This window comes from Pristiophorus japonicus, chromosome 10 (assembly GCF_044704955.1).
Source record: "Pristiophorus japonicus isolate sPriJap1 chromosome 10, sPriJap1.hap1, whole genome shotgun sequence".
Taxonomy (NCBI): domain Eukaryota; kingdom Metazoa; phylum Chordata; class Chondrichthyes; family Pristiophoridae; genus Pristiophorus; species Pristiophorus japonicus.
The window spans coordinates 192,185,926-192,196,201 of NC_091986.1; the positions used below are offsets into that span (position 1 = coordinate 192,185,926).

Below are 10,276 nucleotides of genomic sequence, written 5' to 3' on the forward strand. Positions count from 1 at the left end.
TACCTTGATGTGAAATTTATTGAGATGCCTCTGTTATGAATCAACCTCCTTCCAACAATGTGCATTTATATTTTGATGAGAGAAATTCCAGATGTGTTTCTCAACACAAAAAAGTCCACTCCTGTATGTACTCCTCACTCCCTATGAACTAAAATATGACGTTGTGCACAAAGTAGTCTAGGTGAACAATGAATCCTTTTATTGTTGATGGATAACACACAGGAATTCCACATCTGTAACTTCACAAGGACTGCGAGGGTGCACCTATTGGGAAAGGATGAACAGGCTGGGTCTCTCTTCTCCTGAAAAGAGAAGGCGGAGGGGTGACCTAATAGAGGTCTTTCAATTTATGAACGGTTTTGATAGAGTAGACAGAGAGAGGGTATTTCCACTTGTGAGGAAGAGCAAATCTAGAGGCCATCAATATAAGATAGTCAGCAAAAAATTCAAATAGGGAATTCAGAGAAAATGATTTACCCAGAGAGTGGTGAGAATGTGGAACTTGCTCGCACAGGGAGTAGTTGAGATGAATAGTATAGATGCATTTAAGAGGAAGCTAGGTAAGCTTATGAGGGAGAAGGGAATAGAGGGTTATGGTGAAAGCGTTGGATGAGCAAGGATTGGGAGGAAGCTCGAGTGGAGCATAGATGCCAGCATGGACTGGTTGGGCCGAATGGCCTGTTTGTTTGCTGTATATCCTAGTCATGCCCCATACAAGATTAGTCATGCCCCATACTTTGGTAAGATGCTAAACTATTCGGATAAACCAGCTCGTTGAGGTTCTTGCAATGCTACCTTGCAGAACTTGAGAATAACCAAATGCCTTTCAGAAAGATGAGTGAGATAATAATCTGATTTCTCGTGAATCAACAGGATACAGTCTCGGATATAATTTTACAGAATTGTTTTTTGTCTCTGCATTCAAAGGCCTGACACACACAAAAAAGACTAAAAGTTTCCAGTACTGAAACATTTATGCTCAGGGTTGCTGCGTCATCTAAAAATGAGACTTACAGCGGAAATAAACTTTTTATAATATATATTTTTTCATTCGGGCTCTATTTGCTATTTTTTATTTTTGTGCTTATAAAGGTGAGGAATGTTAGTGCTGGGCAATGGAACTTTTCCCATTTCAGACACCAAGCGTCATTGTGAAGCACCCCTTGCTCAGGCATAGCACAGCCAGATGCAGAGTAAAGCAACCTCTGTGCACCTCATAAGAGCTATTGCATCAGTGACTTATTTTCCATTTACCACCTTCGAGTGAGATTGCCAATTATGGGCACAGTAGTGAGGTTTGTGCTGGAGATCCATGGTCACTAGATTGGCAGACACCAAAGAATGGCAACTCGATGCTTGGGATTTGGGCATCACTGGCAAGGCCTTGCTGTATGCGGGAATGGACTGCTTCATTACCTGAGGAATTATAAATGGAGCTGAACACTGCAATCATAAGAACGTAAGAAATGGGAACAGAAGTAAACTATATGGCCCCTCGTGCCTGCTCTGCCATTCAATAAGATCATGGCTGATCTTCTATCTCAACTCCACTTTCCCGCCTTATCCCCATATCCCTTGATTCCCTTAGTGTCCAAAAATCGGTCGATCTCAGTCTTGAATATACTTAATGACTGAGCATCCACAGCTCTCTGGGGCAGAGAATTCAAAAAATTCGCAACCCTCCGAGTGAAGACATTTCTCCTCATCTCAGTCCTAAATGGCCGACCCCTTATCCTGAGACTGTGACCCCTGATTCTAGACTCTCCAGCCCGGGGAATCAGTCACTCAGCATCTATCCTGTCAATCCCCATCAGTATCTTTTCAATGAGATCACCTCTCATTCTTCTAAACTCCAGAGAGGATAGGCCCAATCTACTTAATCGCTCCTCATAGGACAACCCTTTCGTCCCAGGGATCAATCTAGTGAACCTTCGTTACACTCCCTCTAAGGCAAGTATATCCTTCCTCCAAAAAGAAGACCAAAAGTGTACACGGTACTCCAGGTGTGGTCTCACCAAAGCCCTGTGCAGTTGTATTAAGACTTCCATATTCTTGTACTCCAAACCCCTTGCAGTAAAGGCTAACATGCCATTTGCCTTCCTAATTGCTTGTGGTACCTGGGGTAGAGAATTCCAAAGATTCACAACCCTTTGAGTAAAGAAATGTCTCCTCATCTCAGTCTTAAATGGCCGACCCCTTATCCTGAGACTATGACCCTAGTTCTAGACACTCAACCAGGGTAATCAGCCTCTCAGCAACAACCCTGTCAAGCCCTCTAAGAATTTTTTTAATGAGATCACCTCTCATTCTTCTAATCATCAAAATACAGTCCCACTTGGGACCTTATGATGAAGTGAAGATCATTGGTGAAGATGCTGCCATATTCTCAACTCTCTTCTAATGGGAAAACAGTGTTTTGTAATAAACAGCTTTGTAATAAAATAATTGATGTATCAAAATGCTTTGCCATTCTTGATCAGTTGTGGGTGCCACTCCCAACAAGTTGGCTCCAATCAGTCTTATGAAGCTGTAACCTCCATTTTGAGTTACGCATTTAAAACAAATTAAACACACCAAAAGAAAAAAAAAACTATGGACAAATTATTACAGATTTGGTTTACAACCTCTTTGCCAAGATTTGCTTGATAACCTTATTTTCATTCGGGCTGTAGTCACCTGAGGATTCAGAAAGTTCTGCTGGAATGAGGTGTACAAAGAATTTGCTTTATTTTCAGCCAGAGGGAGTATAACGGTCTGTGGGGAGTTTAACTTTGCAACAGACCCAGAAGCAGCTTCCATTGTGCTGAATCAGTTCGTCTGGCCGACCTATATAGCCACCTGGGAATACACTCTACGTCATTCACTGCCTTGGGTAAGATAATCAGGATATATAATGATTACAAAGTCAAAAATGGTTGATGCACATACACTATTTTACGCTTTTAATTCTGATTAATTTGTTTCTATTTCAAATTTATTCACATGAAGTGAACTTTGTTGGAAAGACTAGCATTTACTGTACATCCCTAATTGCCCTTGAGATGATGGTGGTGGATTCTTCTTCTTGAATTGCTGCAGTCCATGTGATGAAGGTGATCCTACAATGTTAAGTAAGAAGTTCCACGATTTTCACCCAGCAGCAACCTAGGATTAGCGATCTACATCCAAGTCAGGATAGTGTGTGACTTGGAAGGTAATCTAGAGTTGGTGGTATGCCAATGCATTTGCTGGCCTTGTCCTTCTAGGTGGTAGAGGTCGTGGGTTTGGGAGGTGCTGCTGCAGAAGCCTTGGCGAGCTATTGCAGTACATTTTGTAGATGGTACACACAGCAGTCACAGTGCACCAATGGTGGAGGGAGTGGATGTTTAGGTTGGTGGATGAAGTGCCAATCAAGCGGGCTGCTTTGTCCTGGATGGTGTTGAGCTTCTTGAATGGTTGCAGCTGCACTCATCCAGGCAAGTGGAGAGTATTCCATCACACTCCTGACTTGTGCATTGTAGGTATTGGAGAGGCTTTGGGTAACTAGATGAGCCAATAGCTATAGAATACTCAGCCTCTAATCTGCACTTGTAGCCACAATGTGCTAGGTCCAGTTGAGTTTCTGGTAAATGGTGACCCCCAGGATGTTGACGGTGGGGGACTCGGCGATGTTAATGACACTGAATGTCAAGCGCGGTTGTTAGACTCTCTTGTTGGGGATAGTTATTGCCTGGCAATAGTGTGGTGTGAATGTTATTTGTCACTTATGAACCCAAGCCTGGATGTTGCTGCATACGTCTCTGCCAAAGTCTTGCTGTGTTATCTGAAGAGTTGCGAATGGTGCTGAGTGCTGTGCGATTATCAGCGAACAGCTCCATTTCTGACCTTTTCATTCTGGCTCTATTTGCTGTAGACTGGTCAGGATTGAAACTTTTAAACATAGAAACATAGACAATAGGTGCAGGAGCAGGCCATTCGGCCCTGCGAGCCTGCACCACCATTCAATATGATCATGGCTGATCATACAACTTCAGTACCCCACTCCTGCCTACTCTCCATACCCCCTGATTCCCTTAGCCGTAAGGGCCACATCTAACTCCCTCTTGAATATATCCAATGAACTGGACTCAACAACTTTCTGTGGTAGAGAATTCCACAAGTTCACCACTCTCTGAGTGAAGAAGTTTCTCCTCATCTCGGTCCTATATGGCTTACCCCTTATCTTTAGACTGTGACCCCTGGTTATGGACTTCCCCAACATCGGGGACATTCTTCCTGCATCTAACCTGTCCAGTCCCGTCATAATTTTATATGTTTCTATGCAATCCCCTCTCATTCTTCGAAATTCCAGTGAGTATAAGCCTAGCCGATCCATTCTTTCTTCATATGTCAGTCTTGCCATCCCGGGAATTAGTCTGGTGAACCTTCGCTGCACTCCCTCAATAGCAAGAATGTCATTCCTCAGATTAGGAGACGAAAACTGTACACAATACTTAAGGTGTGGTCTCACCAAAGCCCTGTACAACTGCAGTAAGACCTCCCTGCTCCTATACTCAAATCCTCTCGCTATGAAGGCCAGCATGCCATTTGTTTTCTTCACTGGCTGCTGTATCTGTATGCCAACCTTCAATGACTGATGTACCATGACACCCAGGTCTCGTTGCACCTCCCCTTTTACTAATCTGTCACCATTCAGATAATAATCTGCCTTCCTGGTTTTGCCATCAAAGTGGATAACCTCACATTTATCCACATTATACTGCATCTGCCATGCATTTGCCCATTCACCTAACCTGTCCAAGGCCCCCTGCAGCCTCCTACCATCCTCCTCACAGCTCACACTGCCACCCAGCTTAGTGTCATCTGGAGATATTGCAGTTAATTCCTTCATCTAAATCATTAATGTATATTGTAAATAGCTGGGATCCCAGCACTGAACCTTGCGGCACCCCACTAGTCACTGCCTGCCATTCTGAAAAGGAATGCCAACCAGTTCTCTATCCACGTCAATACATTACCCCAAATACCATGTGCCTTAATTTTGTACACTCTTGTGTGGGACCTTATCAAAAGCCTTTTGAAAGTCCAAATACACCACATCCACTGGTTCTCCCTGATCCACTCTACTAGTTACATCCTCCAAAAACTCTAGAATTTCGCTGGATTGAGATGCAGGAAAGTTTTGCTGAATTTTCAGCCAGAGATCTGGGGGCTGAAATTCAGGGTCCCGATAAGGCCCGTTTCCGTCGGAATGCAGCGGCCAGGCGGCGGAATCCAATGGCCGCTGATTTCTGGTTGAATGGCTGCCGCCAATCAAATTCAGCACGGGGGGATTGGGGGGGGTGCGGTTTCTGGCGGTCCCCGCCTCTGCCTTTCCACTGCCGAGTGGCCGTAAGTGCGCCATCAGTGCGTGTACCACTGGGACCCTCCACCTCCGGTGATATTCAGGCCTAAAAGTCTAATGCCCACCGAGCGGTGCCCTCGACAGCTTTCTTTGTTGGTGCACCTTTCATTCCCTCTGTCAGCCCTGGCTGCGTGGCGATCATTAAAGGCAAGGGCCCACAGTCGCCGCCATTTCATTTTTATTGCTGGCCGACTTCCATCTCGGCCGGACTATTGTGCCTCCTGGTTCAGCCGGGCTGCCAACAGGCAGCTTGGTACCCCCTCTTGGCTGCCAGGCCGCTGGCCCGGCCTAAACCCTCCCCGATGGCCCAATGGCCCGATCCTAAAGATTCGTCGATTCTCTCCTCTTTAAAGGAGGGGGATACGTGGTGACGCAGACGCGCAATGATGTCACCACCGCCCTGCTGCTGAGTGACAGCGGCGGGAAATCCGTCCCGCCTCCACTTCCGCCCCTCACCAACACTTAGCGCCGCACTTCCGCCCCCATTATGACTGACTTCCAGTCCGCTCGAAAAAAAAGACAAAGATCTGAATATCGATGAAGAGTCAGCCTCTTCCGAGACGACGGTAAAAACAATTTTAAAAAACGGTAAGTGTGGCAGCTTTCTGCCGGGCCTGAATTTCGGCCCCCTGTTATATTCGATGTTTAAAATATATATTTTTCCATAGCATTGAACATGTTTTGATTGAAGTAATTGTAATTTTAAATTGATTTAAGTTATATAGGTAAAATGATATTGTTGCTTTGCCATTTTTTAAATGGGGTCTTTGACAACAATATAGTCATTGTGAGGCATTATGCAGCTGGAATTGCTTTGCAAATAGGGGAGAGCAATAATTTATGAATGGGGCAGATTTTCATTCAATTATATGTTCTTTCATGATCGAAATAAACCAAATAATTTACCAACGTCCTATTAATTATAAATCTCTTACTGTCAAAGTGTGATCAAATCTAGAAGGAAGTTATTACTTTTAAGAGTGACGCTTTACTGAGCTATTTGATATTATGGGCGACTGTCACCACTGATGATGTTCACAGTGAGGAGTCTCTACGATCTGCTCTGTTGGTGTTCCTGTGTTCTTTTGATATCTATATGCCAGTGGTAACATTACCAGGTAGTTATGATAGTGCGAGAGATTCTCAGAAGCAACTAGCTGACCTATTCTGTTGTGTCCATCACAGGAGTTTTTTCACGAGTGGGTAAATCAAGGCACTGAGAAGGCTTGCTTCATGAAGATAATAACAGGACACAGTGGTAAATATGCTGCGGTCAAGCAAGGCGCTAAAGAGTTACTTCTTCAAGCAGGGTTTGTGTCCTGCGATTCTTATGCAATAACCTCTATTGATGAGAGTGTTGTTACTGAATATATGCAATGCGGAGTAAGTGTGGAGTTGCAGGAGTCACTGACCAGAGGGATGATGGTCATGGATACACTCGACCTCTTGAAAAAGCAAAACCGAGCTTTTGTAATGACAGAATGTGATAACGAGAAGTTAAAGCAGCTCCTGATGTCTGCTCTGAAGTAGACAGCGGGAGGGTTTAATAGTTGTCGGAAAAAAGAACTTGGAACACCAGCATCAGTAGATTTTATAGATCGTAACTGTAGTTTTTCAACTTTAGCAGCAACAGTTACCATTAATGGATTGTTACTTGTGAAGACAGGTACAGAAAACCTTCAAAATAATTAAAAATTTGCTGTGGCAGTGTGAACTGATAACTTTAAACAGCCATGGTATAAGGGTTCTGTCAATTATTTGTGTTGCTACTCCATCTATAGACCAGCGTGAGAATACCAGCGGCAGGCCGGGGCCATAAAAGGAGTGGCGAGCGGCCTTGGGAGCAGCGTGGAGGCAAACTACTTCAGGGAGCAGTGCGAGCTGGTGCAGGAGGGCGACGGCAGCGAAGAGTGACATCATCAAGGGACAGGTCAGTGATTGGAGCGCGGGCAGGTACAGCAGGAGCGGCGAGGTCAAGGTGAAGGAGCGGAGAGAGACTATATAAAAGTGTTTATTAATGATTAAAATTGATGTAAATGTTAAAAATGTAGATTATACGGAAAGGCCAGTTAGTGTTGAAACAAAATGGATGCTCACAGAGATGCCGCATTGCTTTTGTGTATTGGCCTCCAGACAGCCACATGTGTGAGGAGAGCCAATAAGGAGCTGCCCTGGAGCCAAGATCCAATCGTGAGGCTTTCAGAGCGACAATGGACTTAAGGGATTTAAAAACTCAAGCCACACAGGTTGCTCTCTCTCTTGGACACAGGGCACGAGAAGACATTCCTTTTTAAGACCAGCTGAAACAGCAAGCCATGTGTTCAAACCAGCCAGCCAAAGGGACATAACGTATATCACTCTTTATTATAACCTCATTGTATCTCTGTTGTAACTAAGGTAGATCTGTAGGATATTTAACGACTGCTGTTAAATGTATCTGTGTGTTTTTAATAAACTGTTCCAATTGTTTTAAAGAGAATCATCTCACTGTCAAATGTAAGCCCAGAGAGATTTAGAAATCTTACAGTAGAGGGACGTGATCGGAGCCCAGGAGAGGCGTGAGTTCGGGGCCAGGGGCCCAGGGACAGCACGGGTCAGCCCACACTGCGATATGTGTGCGCACTAGGTCCGTGCAGCAGAGCAGGTCTCCAGTTGTCTTGGATAACCGTTCTCTCAGTTCCAGCAGAGAAGTCCTGCTACAACTGTACAGGTTATTGGTGAGGCCACACCTGGAGTACTGCTTTGTGTTAAAGCGCTGGATGAGGTGAAGGATGAAATGGAACTGCCACTGGACCAAGACTTAGCTCTGTCAAGCCCATGTGGTGGCTGGTGTGCAACGGCCACCCCATGTTAAAAAATCCACGCAGAGGCATCTTTCACCCTTCAGGATGTAGTTCAGGATCTGGAATATTAGGTCCTTCATTGAACTCATCCCCTTTTGGTGTGGAAGCAAGTCATCCTCGATACGAGGGACTGCCTATGATGATGATGATGAGATCCATCAATAACAGCATCTGCGAGTCGAACCTATAAATCTTTAATCATGGACAGGTGCATCAGAACCGCACTCTCGGGAAAGAGATATGCAGCTTCACATTCGGTTACTTGTATAAAGGCAAAATACTGTGGATTCTGGAAATGTGAACTATTAACCGAGAATGTTGGAAACACTCAGGTCAGGCAGTATCTGTGGAGAGAGAAACAAAGTTAACGTTTCACGTCGACGACCTTTCATCAGAACTGGAAATTGTTGCAGATGTAACGCGTTCTATTTCAGGATTGCCTGATCCGCAGTTCCATTTCATCCTTCACTTCATCCGGCGCTTTAACACAAAGCTTATTTTCTTTCAGGTATCGAAGACTGCAAGCTTCAACATCTCTTAGATACCAACGCCCCTCCGGAACCTTCTTCCCCTTCACTTTCATCCAATCCCATCCCTCCTTCCAATCTCACCCCTTGCCGTGTTTTCACCTCTGACCTTCCCTTCTCTCACCCCGAACACTCAGATCTCAGCAAAGGCCTCAACTCCATCCCCTTACGCCCCCTCCCACCTCAATGAATTTCCATCAGGGCAGAATGTTGAACTCTTCTTCCTTCGCCTCCGTGCCTACTTCTTTGGTCAAGGGTCTCACCCCTACCCCCACCACCTCATCTTCAGAATTCTTGTTCCACCTGGATCCCTCCCTTTGGCCTTTTACCCTCTCTAGATCTTTTCATTGGGAACTGTTAGTGTGTCATCTCTAATCCCCTCACTCACTCTAACCTACCTCCCTCTGAACTTGCAGCATTCCGTTCTCTCAGTTCCAGCAGAGAAGTCCTGCTACAACTGTACAGGTTATTGGTGAGGCCACACCTGGAGTACTGCTTTGTGTTAAAGCGCCGGATGAGGTGAAGGATGAAATGGAACTGCGGGTCAGGCAATCCTGAAATAGAGCGAGTTACATCTGCAACAATTTCCAGTTTTGGTCTCCATATTTAAGGAAGGATATACTTGCATCGGAGGCTGTTTAGAGAAGGTTCACTAGGTTGATTCCAGAGATGTGGTTGACTTATGAACGTAGGTTGGACCTATACACATTGGAGAAGAATGAGAGGTGATCTTATCGAAACATATAAGTTAATGAGAGGGCTCAACAAGGTGGATGCAGAGAGGATATTTCCCCTCATAGGGGAAACTAAAACTAGGGGACATAGTCTCAGAATAAAGGGCCGCCCATTTAAAACTGAGATGAGGAGGGATGTCCTCTCTCTGGGTGTTGTAAATCTATGGAATTCTTTGCCTCAGAGAGCTGTGGAGGCTGGGTCATTGAATATATTTAAGGTGAGATAGACAGATATTTGAGCGATAAGGGAATAAAGAGTTATGGGGACTGGGCAGGGAAGTGGAGCTGAGTCCATGATCAGTTCAACCACAATTTTATTAAATGGTGGAGCAGGCTCGAGGGGTCTATTTCTTATGTTCTTATGTTCATCCCTAATATTGTCTTAAACATGCTGACAAAGGTGGCGCTGTTGTTGTTTGGCAAACAGATCTCTATCTTGCAGAGGCTGAATGTCTTATGTTCTTATGTCAACACTCCGACATCTCCTCCTACCTCCCCCGGACCGACCCCATCACCGAACATCAAACCAGCGTTTCCCAGTCACTGACCTCATCTCCTCTGGAGATCTTCCTCTTCCCCTCCCACCCCCACCCCTGCCCCCCCTCTCACCGGCAACTTCCAACTTCCAACCTTGGTGCCCCATCCCTGCACAGTCCACTTCTATCTCCTTCCCAAGATCCACAAACAGGACTGCCCTGCTTGACCCATCATTTCAGCCTGTTCTTGCCCCACGGAACTTATTTCTTCCTACCTTGACTCTTTTTTTTTCTCCCCTTATCCAGTCTCTTC

At 45.1% G+C, this 10,276-nt stretch overlaps 1 pseudogene; it reads left to right on the forward strand.

The window, feature by feature from the left end:
- The window catches only part of LOC139274887 (nucleoside hydrolase-like), a 38,130-nt pseudogene extending 31,217 nt beyond the window's left edge, over nucleotides 1–6,913 (forward strand).
- The last annotated feature ends 3,363 nt before the right edge of the window (nucleotides 6,914–10,276 follow it).